The following is an 8951-nucleotide window of genomic DNA, read 5'->3' as shown; positions in this document are numbered from 1 at the left end:
AAGCACGTAAACCGTTTTGGAAACTGCGTTGAAGGCGTCGTGTATTCGGCCCTGCTGTGTTGTGGGGAAAATATTGTAGGCCAAAAGGGGTGATGTTTTAATGAAAGATTAAAAGAACATCACTATAATGTACGTAAATCAATTAGTGGCCACTTAGGTCTCCACTGTCGTGATTGCAGAGGCTACGCCCCAATCTTTCACGAAACAGGCTTTCACGACAGGTTATTGCGAAATACAAAGAGAAAATAACTAGAGAAATCATTGAGGCCGCATAAATAAAGCGCCAAAAAGAAAATTGTGTTAGTGTGCCCTCGTTGTCCCTTTCCCCAAAAAAGATTCGTTTTCTGGACAACAGATAGTTCTGCACGCGTTCGTGGCGCATGGCGTTGGTGTAGAGTAACGACCACTTGGTTTATTTGTCGCAATTGTGTTAGTCCCGTTTTTCGTTTATTTTTTGACTGTCAACGTATATATGCGACATGCAGAAAAATAAAATTCAGTTGTAAGTCAGCGCTTGCGGTTGTCCTTTTTTGTTGTTGTTTTTCTTCGTCTTGGGCGTCGTCCGTATCGCGCTGTTCCCATTTTTGTTAAGCATGAACCAACTGGCCCAAGCATCGATCTTAGCAAGCTTTGTTCCTGAATGATCACTCACGGCGTGCAAGCGAGAAAATTTCATGAATAGCGAGGCCGGGCATACGATTAGACTACACTCTTCGGTCATGTTCTGAATGAGAAAGTGAGTGAGTGCAACTTCATTGAGATCAGAAAAGTCCTGCCGGTGGAGCCGTCAGTCCAGGGTGCCATTAGAGGGTGCCCGTTATATCATCTGCTGAGGCAAGAGCTAGCGAGGTCTCTCTCCCACTGCTCTCGGGAGCAGTGTGGTGAAGCTTACCTGCGGCAATTTTCTTATAGTGATGGCCGTGACTTCCTCTACAGCCGCTAAAAATCGCCGACAGACCTCTAATGCTACCACTGGTACCAAATCTACCAGAACCGAGGCTCTCGTTATGCATGTCGCTTACGTTAATTGGAGGACGAAGGGCTTATTGAATGAACTCCCGCCGCAGTGGCTCAGTGGCTAAGGCGTTGTGCTGCTGAGCCCAAGGACGCAGGTTCGATTCCCGTCCGCGGTGGCCGCTTTTCTGATGGAGGCAAAAACTAAAAACGCCCGTGTGTTCGAGCTTTCGGCGCACGTTAAAGATCTCCAGGTGGTCAAAATTAATCCGGAGCCCTCCACTACGGCGCGCCTCATAACCTGTGTAGTTGCGGTGCGTTAACCATCACAATCAATCAATCAATCAATCAATCAATCAATCAATCAATCAATCAATCAATCAATCAATCAATCAATCAATCAATCAATCAATCAATCAATCAATCAATCAATAAAATCAATCATTGAATGAACACAGAAAAGAAAGCCACTGGTCACGAACACCAAGAGAGGGCATAAGGAAGATATTTTGTCCTTTTTCTGGAAAAAAAAAAGAATTTCGAAATCTTGTGGAATAAAGGAAGTGGTGAAAGCTGTGCACAATGAGTTGGATCGGACGCGTTAACCGAAGGTTGTGGGTTCCCAACTTGTTAACACAAAGCAGACAGGAGACATGGAGTGAGTGCGTTATGGGCCTAATTATACCCTTTAAGAAGTCCCCGTAGGCCATATTCGCCACAATGCTCCAGAATGACTAATCGAAGTGGTCTAGTAAGCCAAATTTGGCGAATGACGTGGCCGAGCATTAAATTTGAGTGAAAAGGGCATCTGCGCCGGGACACTGCGCAATCCAAAACTCCCTGCAAGCATTGCGTGTTGTCCCTGCACACGTGCACTTCTTTTAGTCAAATCATATGTTGGGTTTCGTCGTTCGCCGAATTGGCCCACTTGGTGATTTCAATCGGTGATTCTGGAGCGCTGTGGTGAAGACGAACTACGTCGAGTGCAGACGCTACCTCGACGGCGGAATCACTGGATCCAATGACGAAGCTTGGCGTAAGATTTATCGCTCCCCCGCAACGCTTTCAATTTTAAATGCAGAGAATTTCAGTAACTCACGATGTCACCCGCGTTGACGTTCGTAGTCCGCACCGCACCCCTCCCTACTATTTAAAAAAAAATACTATCCGGCGCCCGGTTTCGATCCCTCGACCCTGCGGGCGGAACGCAATGTACATGGTGCTCTACCCACTGCGCCACAAAGCCGACACAGAATGGAACACTACGAACGCGCCTTATATCGTTGACTCATTCAAATTGCTGCTGACGAGCGCTCTCTCGTCAGTAGTTGCCACAAGTGCAACAACATTAACGTAACGCAAACTACTTAACGTCGTGCGCCCCCGGAAATGCTCTGCATTTGATCGTGCCCCTCGCGAGGGGGATGTCTGACTGCGTCCTCTCGGTCGCGGGACCCGTGGCGCCATCTGGCGGAGGCGCGGCACAACTCGTAGCACTTTCTTTGAAAAAGCGCCTCGAAAGCGCGGCAAATATGAAATAGGGATGACGCGCTTTCGAGGCAATCCGCCGACGCGGCTGCTTTGTGTACAGACTCGGCGGCGAGCGTCCCGGGATTCTGGTGCCGACTTTCCATCTGGTTCGGAGTATTTAAAAGGGAAGGGCACGCCGTCCGATACATGCCGATATAAATATGAAAGCGTGATTAGTTAGATATGTGTGTGCGTTTGTTTCAGATACGTAGATAAAAGATATGTTCCTCTATAGGATACGCTTATGTGAAAAATAACCAGAAACTCTATTTAACTGGCGCAAAAACGCGCCCCTGACAATTCAGACCTCAGGAGTAATAATGCGACCTGAGTAATTCAGCCAGCGCCGTTGCCGCCGATTCAACCATCACCAGCAGAACGCCTTGACCACTAAGCCTCCGCGGTGACCTATTCCAGAATTGACGTTGGGGCGTGGTAGTGGACGGCTGCGGATTGCTCTGTATAGGCAGAACCTGAGCTAGTTTGTTCATAATTAACTTGGTTCACGTGTCAGCCTACAGTAACGCTACAGAGACAGCAACAGCGACGACGACATCGGCGCTGTGTGCCGCCGCTCTTGCTGTCTGTGTAGCGTTACTATTCTCGTAGGCTGACACGTGAACCAAGTTGTTTTGTACCTCCTAGAGACCTACACTGCGTTGAAATCTCGTCTGCACTAGAAACACACTATTCTACAATGGAGCAAAAAAGATTTAGAGAGGCACTTAATATCCTTACGTGCGTTAATGGCGAAAGCCTTACTGGCCAACTACCGCGAGTAGGATGAAAGAAATGTGTCACGTCGCAGCAAAATCAGAATTGATTGGCAGTGAGCTTCCGACAAAAGCTGTCACCGTCATTGGCCAATCCCATTGAGTGGGTGAGTCAAAACTGTGGGTTGGGTATGAGCGTCGCATTGGCAGCATGGATTGGTCAGTCGTGTGCATTGTGGTGAAGCTGAACCATAACACTATCTCAGGGTGACGATGGTGATAATAATAATAATAATAATAATAATAATAATAATAATAATAATAATAATAATAATAATAATAATAATAATAATAATAATAATAATAATAATAATAATAATAATAATAATGACGATGACGACGATGAATACGCTACCGACCATTCAATGAAAGGGCTGTTCCTGCCACCTTCATAGCACAAAAATATTTTACGCATTTAACTTTTGAATTATTTCTCAAAGATGAACTAGGAAATTAAACGCCCGCCGGTTTGCTTCCCCGCAGTGCAGACGACAGCAATCGAAGGCGCCAAGTAGGTCAAATGTGGTCTGCGCTATGAAATCACGTAATGTAGGCACCATGTTTTGTCTCACGCGATGTCGCTGCGCTAATGGCATTTCTGGGTAAAATTGTATATCGAGCCTATAGTTATTTGTCGAAATTGTCCCCTTGGACTCAGCGACTGGTCATTCATGCGAAGTGGGACGAAGAAGGCGCAAGGAAATTATTTATTCTGGCTGAAATAAACACCGACAAATAACGTCTAAATACTGGTGACTATTCGATACATTAATAGTCGCACGCACAGCGATGAATTTGTTCCTTTTAAGTGTTTCTGAGAAATTGAAACTTGAGCTTTTGCACGCCAAAGCAGCAGTATGGGGCGTATTGTGCGCATAAAACCCGCTTGCCAGGCGTTATTGCTAGTTCATAATGATGCCAGATAAGCAACCACAGCAAATGAACTATTTATAAATAAGTGGAACAAAGTTACTCCCAAACGCTCACTGCAGGTGATAAATGCACTGAAGTCGCATTGAACCTACACTGCTATTCACAGCCTAGAATTATGATGTCAGCCACTTCTCTCCCTCGCTAACCCCTGACTAACAATAAAAGGAACGCAGTAAGTTAATACGCACTGGGTTAAGCCAGCGCAATTATTGGTCACAACTAACTCGTTTCTACTATGCGAACAAGTGACGTCATTTCATTAGAATGCAAGTACAGTTCGGTACCTCTTGTAGGGTATACAGGGAAAGTTAGATAATTCAAAACGCGTCAATTTGGAAACTAAGGAGACTCTAACTTCATGCCTAGTCAAGAATCCGTACGGATCAGTCTATCGGAACAAACGCTTGTTAGTTCGGAAGCCCTTGGCGGTACACGGGTAAACTAGTATTACGAAAGCATACCGCCACGACTACCACAACACCGCAGACATCGCCAGGGGAGGGAAAACAGAGGAATCGAAAGGTCGGGATAACCAGGCAGAGTCTCTGGCTATAGCTGTTTTGACGGACTTCTGCCGAGAGACTACAGACACGGCACACGCATTGAAGCACTTGTCAGAAGTTTCCTGAATTCGTGTCCAAAGCTCAAATTCATACGAGGAAGCGGTAACAAGAAAGTACAGCCTAGCGAATAAACATTTTACACAGAGAAAGCACTCCTATACGTCATTTTACCGCGGCAAGATGTTATCGCCCCACCTCGCGAGTTCGTGTCCGGCTACCCTTTTATCGTGCGCGGTTGCTATGGCGACGAAGATGGAAAGCACAGATGCCAGTAGTTAATTCAGCACAAATCCCCGTACACACTGCAGATGATTATGAGAGGGTGTGCTTATAATGAAATCGCACAACGGGATGACCCTAGAATCAGTTCCGATGGCTCCTCGACACACTGCCGCGAAGCCATACACTCATAAGCGCGAGCGAGTCCGACAGAGGGCGCGAAAAATACCCGGCTCTGATTGCATGAAGAAGAAGAAGCGAGACGTCGCATCGTTGCCGGAATCACGCTGACCAGGGCATAATCGGATCAGCTGCCGCTGTTTCTCAGATTATTGGGTCATATAATCGTCGGCCAGCTGTTCCTTGTACATTCCGTATTTCGACATTGCGATAATTCACTAAATTTTCTCAGCTGGGCTGCGTTCTAATTGATCAGGGTTTTTTGTACACTTGTGTGCTAATCAAGAGGCCACTTATACTTCCAAAGAACCCAACGGACAGTAAACAGCGTCAGCGAGTTATGACGTGGGATGATGAATCGATGCGAATAGCGCGGATGTGCCTTTTATACTTGCGAAGTTTGAGCTGGCCCTCCGCTAACACTTACGCAACATGCCATCAGGCGCAGCCTCCCGCCAAGGATATCCCTAATCGCGTACGAGCAATTATAGGCTAGGCGTCCAGGCACTGCCTCTAAGTGTGTCGCTCGGGTCGGCCAGCTAGGCGGGCGAGATTCCGACAGAATAAGACGTGCTCGGAGTGCCTGATGTCGCTGCTGCTGGTCTCGAGATTAATGCCTGCCGCCACATCTCGCACGTGCTTGTGAGGGCATACGGAAATACCAGCAGCGGGTAGCAGAAATAGCGGCCTGCCCTTGCGCCTGCGATTCGCTAAGACGACGAAATGGAAATGCACTGCGACACGTTACGTCGTCTTTACGGCAAAAACGAGAGAAAAAAAAAACTATTCACCATAAAATATGTAAACAGCTCAGTATAATACTTCTGACTCTCAGATGATGCTAAGGCAACCCAAATGCGTACGTATGCCTTGTGTTGGTGACGATGACGAACCTGACAATGGAAGTGTTGAATGAAGCCCACCTAACGAAAGGCCGTATCACTGAAAGCATTAAATTTACTGCGTGGTGAATTACAAGGTCTTCCAACATATAAATTATAGCCCTTATTGGCTCCTCACAATCGCTGAAGGAGCTTTATCATTGTCATTAATGTCTTCAAGGACGTTCTGCGGCTTTCACTGCGGTGGTATATGCAGTGCGAGGAAATGTAGCTTAACAGAAAAAAAAAGTAGCTTTACAGAAATAGCTTTAATAAATATTCTCTTTACAGAATACGATTACAGTCTGCTGTGTGCCACCATTGCCGACGTATTCGTTTTCTTTGTTTTATGCGGGAATAATCTGGGTACATGCTTCCAGAAACAACAACAAAAAAAGGTATTTGCAATCTCGCCTAGCTACTCCGTTACTGCTTGCGGCGCCCAAGGCCTAAGGCAGTAAACAGACCTTCCCGCTCAGTGAGAACGGTAGAAATAACCCAGTTTTAAGCAATCTTGTGGCGTACGTTACACTGCCTGAATAGAGCGTATTCGGAGCATTAATTCAAATGTGCCCGTAGTAATGGTATTCGTTCAAATCATTTTGTTCTCGGGTATACGCTCTCCAAAGGTGTAAAGTCTCTTGTGCTGTTTTACTGCTCCGCTTGAACACCAAAAGTTTATAGCTTACTTTGGTTTCGGTTAGAACACAACTAATCAAAAATATCGACTGAGCTTTAAAGTGAAGTCCGCGTACCTTACACTAAATGGCGGGATAAACGCGTCTCAGTAACCGTGAGCCAGTGAGAAGCTTTATGGGATTTCGCTCCTTGTTAAGCAACTTACTCTAAACTTACTCTAAACTCTAAACATTTTAACTGTTCTCTAAGGAGGAACAATTATAGCAATCAATATTGACTCTTTGCGTCTTACATGTTATCTTAACTGATACGGAAAAATTTGGTAACCCCCTCCCCCTTTTTCCCAAAGAAAGAAAAAACAATAGATCACAAAAACTCTGGGCTGTCCGCTATCGTCAAACACCGATCCAATATGCACGACCGCATTTGAAATAAATTGCTTGGAAAATTGCATTTTACCAAAAAAGAGTACGTAGTGCTCTGACTACTTCCAATGGAATGTCGGTGCACAATATCGTCTTTAGTAAACTTCCTCGTCACAACGTTGCCGTGTATAGTTCGATAAGACCGATAAGGGTTCGGTTACTTTTAGGCTGCATAGAAATACTATACCCCGGAGGCACAGTGCCCTTCTCTCCTCACTGTTCAACGCACTTAAGGAGACGGCTTTCGGAATGATGCAATTCTACTAGTAAAGCTGGAAAAAGAAACTACAGAGGTTTTACGCTGAAAAAAACCCTCGGGTAAGTCACGTTCCACCAACTTCGCCCTAAGACATCTAAATAAGCGTTTTGTAGCAAGCGCACGGACGTCTCGATATGCAACTCTGCAGGGTAAATTATGACTAAAAAAATTAAAGAGGGGAAGATGCTTCGTAGGGAATATACGGGATAAATAAACGTGTCTATAGATTACATGAGAAAGAAAAATTAGAATAAAACGAGTAAGTGGAGACGCCATCGGAAGACTTTCGGAAATAGTATTGCATCCCTGCGGGATGTCGTATAACACGGCACGCATGCATGTAGGCACGAAAATTGTTTTCACCGCGGGCAGATTTTTCTGCCATGAATGAGAACGCACGAGCTGTCCCCAGACTTGAATGACCGCAAGCGCCGCCAGGTCCCCGGCCGTCCCGCGGTCAGCTCAAGCATCGGGGACCGTTCAGCTAGTGCGAATGTCTCAATGCCTTGGCCTCGAACTTGCGCCCGGCTGACAAGAGCTGCCAAGCGGTGACCAGTGCGCGCAGTAGAGAAATCGGACCAACCTGTTGACCAGGGCAAGAAGTCCAAGTTGCCGGAGAGAAGCGTCGACGCAGCTCGGCGCACGATTTCGGAACGCGTCTGGCTCAGAGGATGCCGCGATAGGCTCTGGCAAGTTCTGCGCGGGGAAGGAACCAGTCTGTCCGCAGCCTTGGGTGTCTTGCCATGGGCGATATCTGAACTGCGCATGCACTCGCCGCCTACTTGGCGACTTTTTTCTTGCTTTCGCAGATCGCCCCAACGTAGCTGCATGCTTAACGCGCGAAAAAGAAGAGATAGAGTGAGAGAGGGAAATGAAAAAGAAAATAGCCGAGCGAGCGGCGCGCGGTGGCGCGCTCTGTGATTAAGTGCCGAACTTGGGACACAGCTATAAGTGCAGAACCTCTTCGCAAATGCGCTTCCGAATCCGGATTTGCACTGGCAGACGTAATCACTCTCTTTTAGAAAGATATCAGATGTTGAGGAAAGATATCATCGAAAGAAATTACTTTTCACTGTCGGCTTAGCTTCCGAGGGGATGCTCGTTCCCACTGCAGCGTCTAAAACCACCCAAAAATATCTCACGTACTGCGCTGAATACTTGGTACATTGGGATTTTCTCCTCTTTCACGAACACAACAAAAAATTTAATTGTGTATAATGCGGTGTCGCCCAGATGATAGCAATATTCGCATGAAATTTGTTTTTGCTTTAATTTAGTTTACGTTACATTCCGGAGCACGACAGGTTGTATGCATCGCTCCACAATTATTGACATAAGTTGCGATGAATATCTTGCTTGCAGCCTAATCGGTTGGGTGGAAGATTACTGCTTCGCAGCTAAGTGGCGGTAGATACAAATGAAGAAAAGCGGTCTCACAAGCTGACCCTGGCGGGCTTTTTTGTGACTTTATGCCGCGGCCATAATGCTCACGGCAAACAGAATCCTCACGCTGTTAGTGTATATCGACCTATTTTGAGAAAACTGTCCCTGACGTTTGACTCAGGAAATTTCGTTGACATTTCACTTTGTACGGG

At 46.2% G+C, this 8951-nt stretch overlaps 1 protein-coding gene across 1 annotated transcript in view; it reads right to left on the bottom strand.

Annotated features, from left to right (window-relative positions):
• Tat (Tyrosine aminotransferase) overlaps window positions 1-8101 on the bottom strand; it is a 77100-nt gene extending 68999 nt beyond the window's left edge. Inside the window, exon 1 of the mRNA XM_077687278.1 lies at window positions 7940-8101. The gene's annotated coding sequence lies outside the window, so the exon portion shown is untranslated. The remainder of the gene's footprint in view (window positions 1-7939) is intronic.
• Window positions 8102-8951: the final 850 nt, after the last annotated feature.

This window comes from Haemaphysalis longicornis, unplaced genomic scaffold (genome assembly GCF_048455015.1).
Source record: "Haemaphysalis longicornis isolate Haplotype H1 unplaced genomic scaffold, Haemaphysalis longicornis Haplotype H1 scaffold_1, whole genome shotgun sequence".
In the NCBI taxonomy this organism is placed as follows: domain Eukaryota; kingdom Metazoa; phylum Arthropoda; class Arachnida; order Ixodida; family Ixodidae; genus Haemaphysalis; species Haemaphysalis longicornis.
The sequence above is the reverse complement of the archived record's forward strand: the minus strand, read 5'-3'. Positions and strand labels throughout refer to the sequence as shown.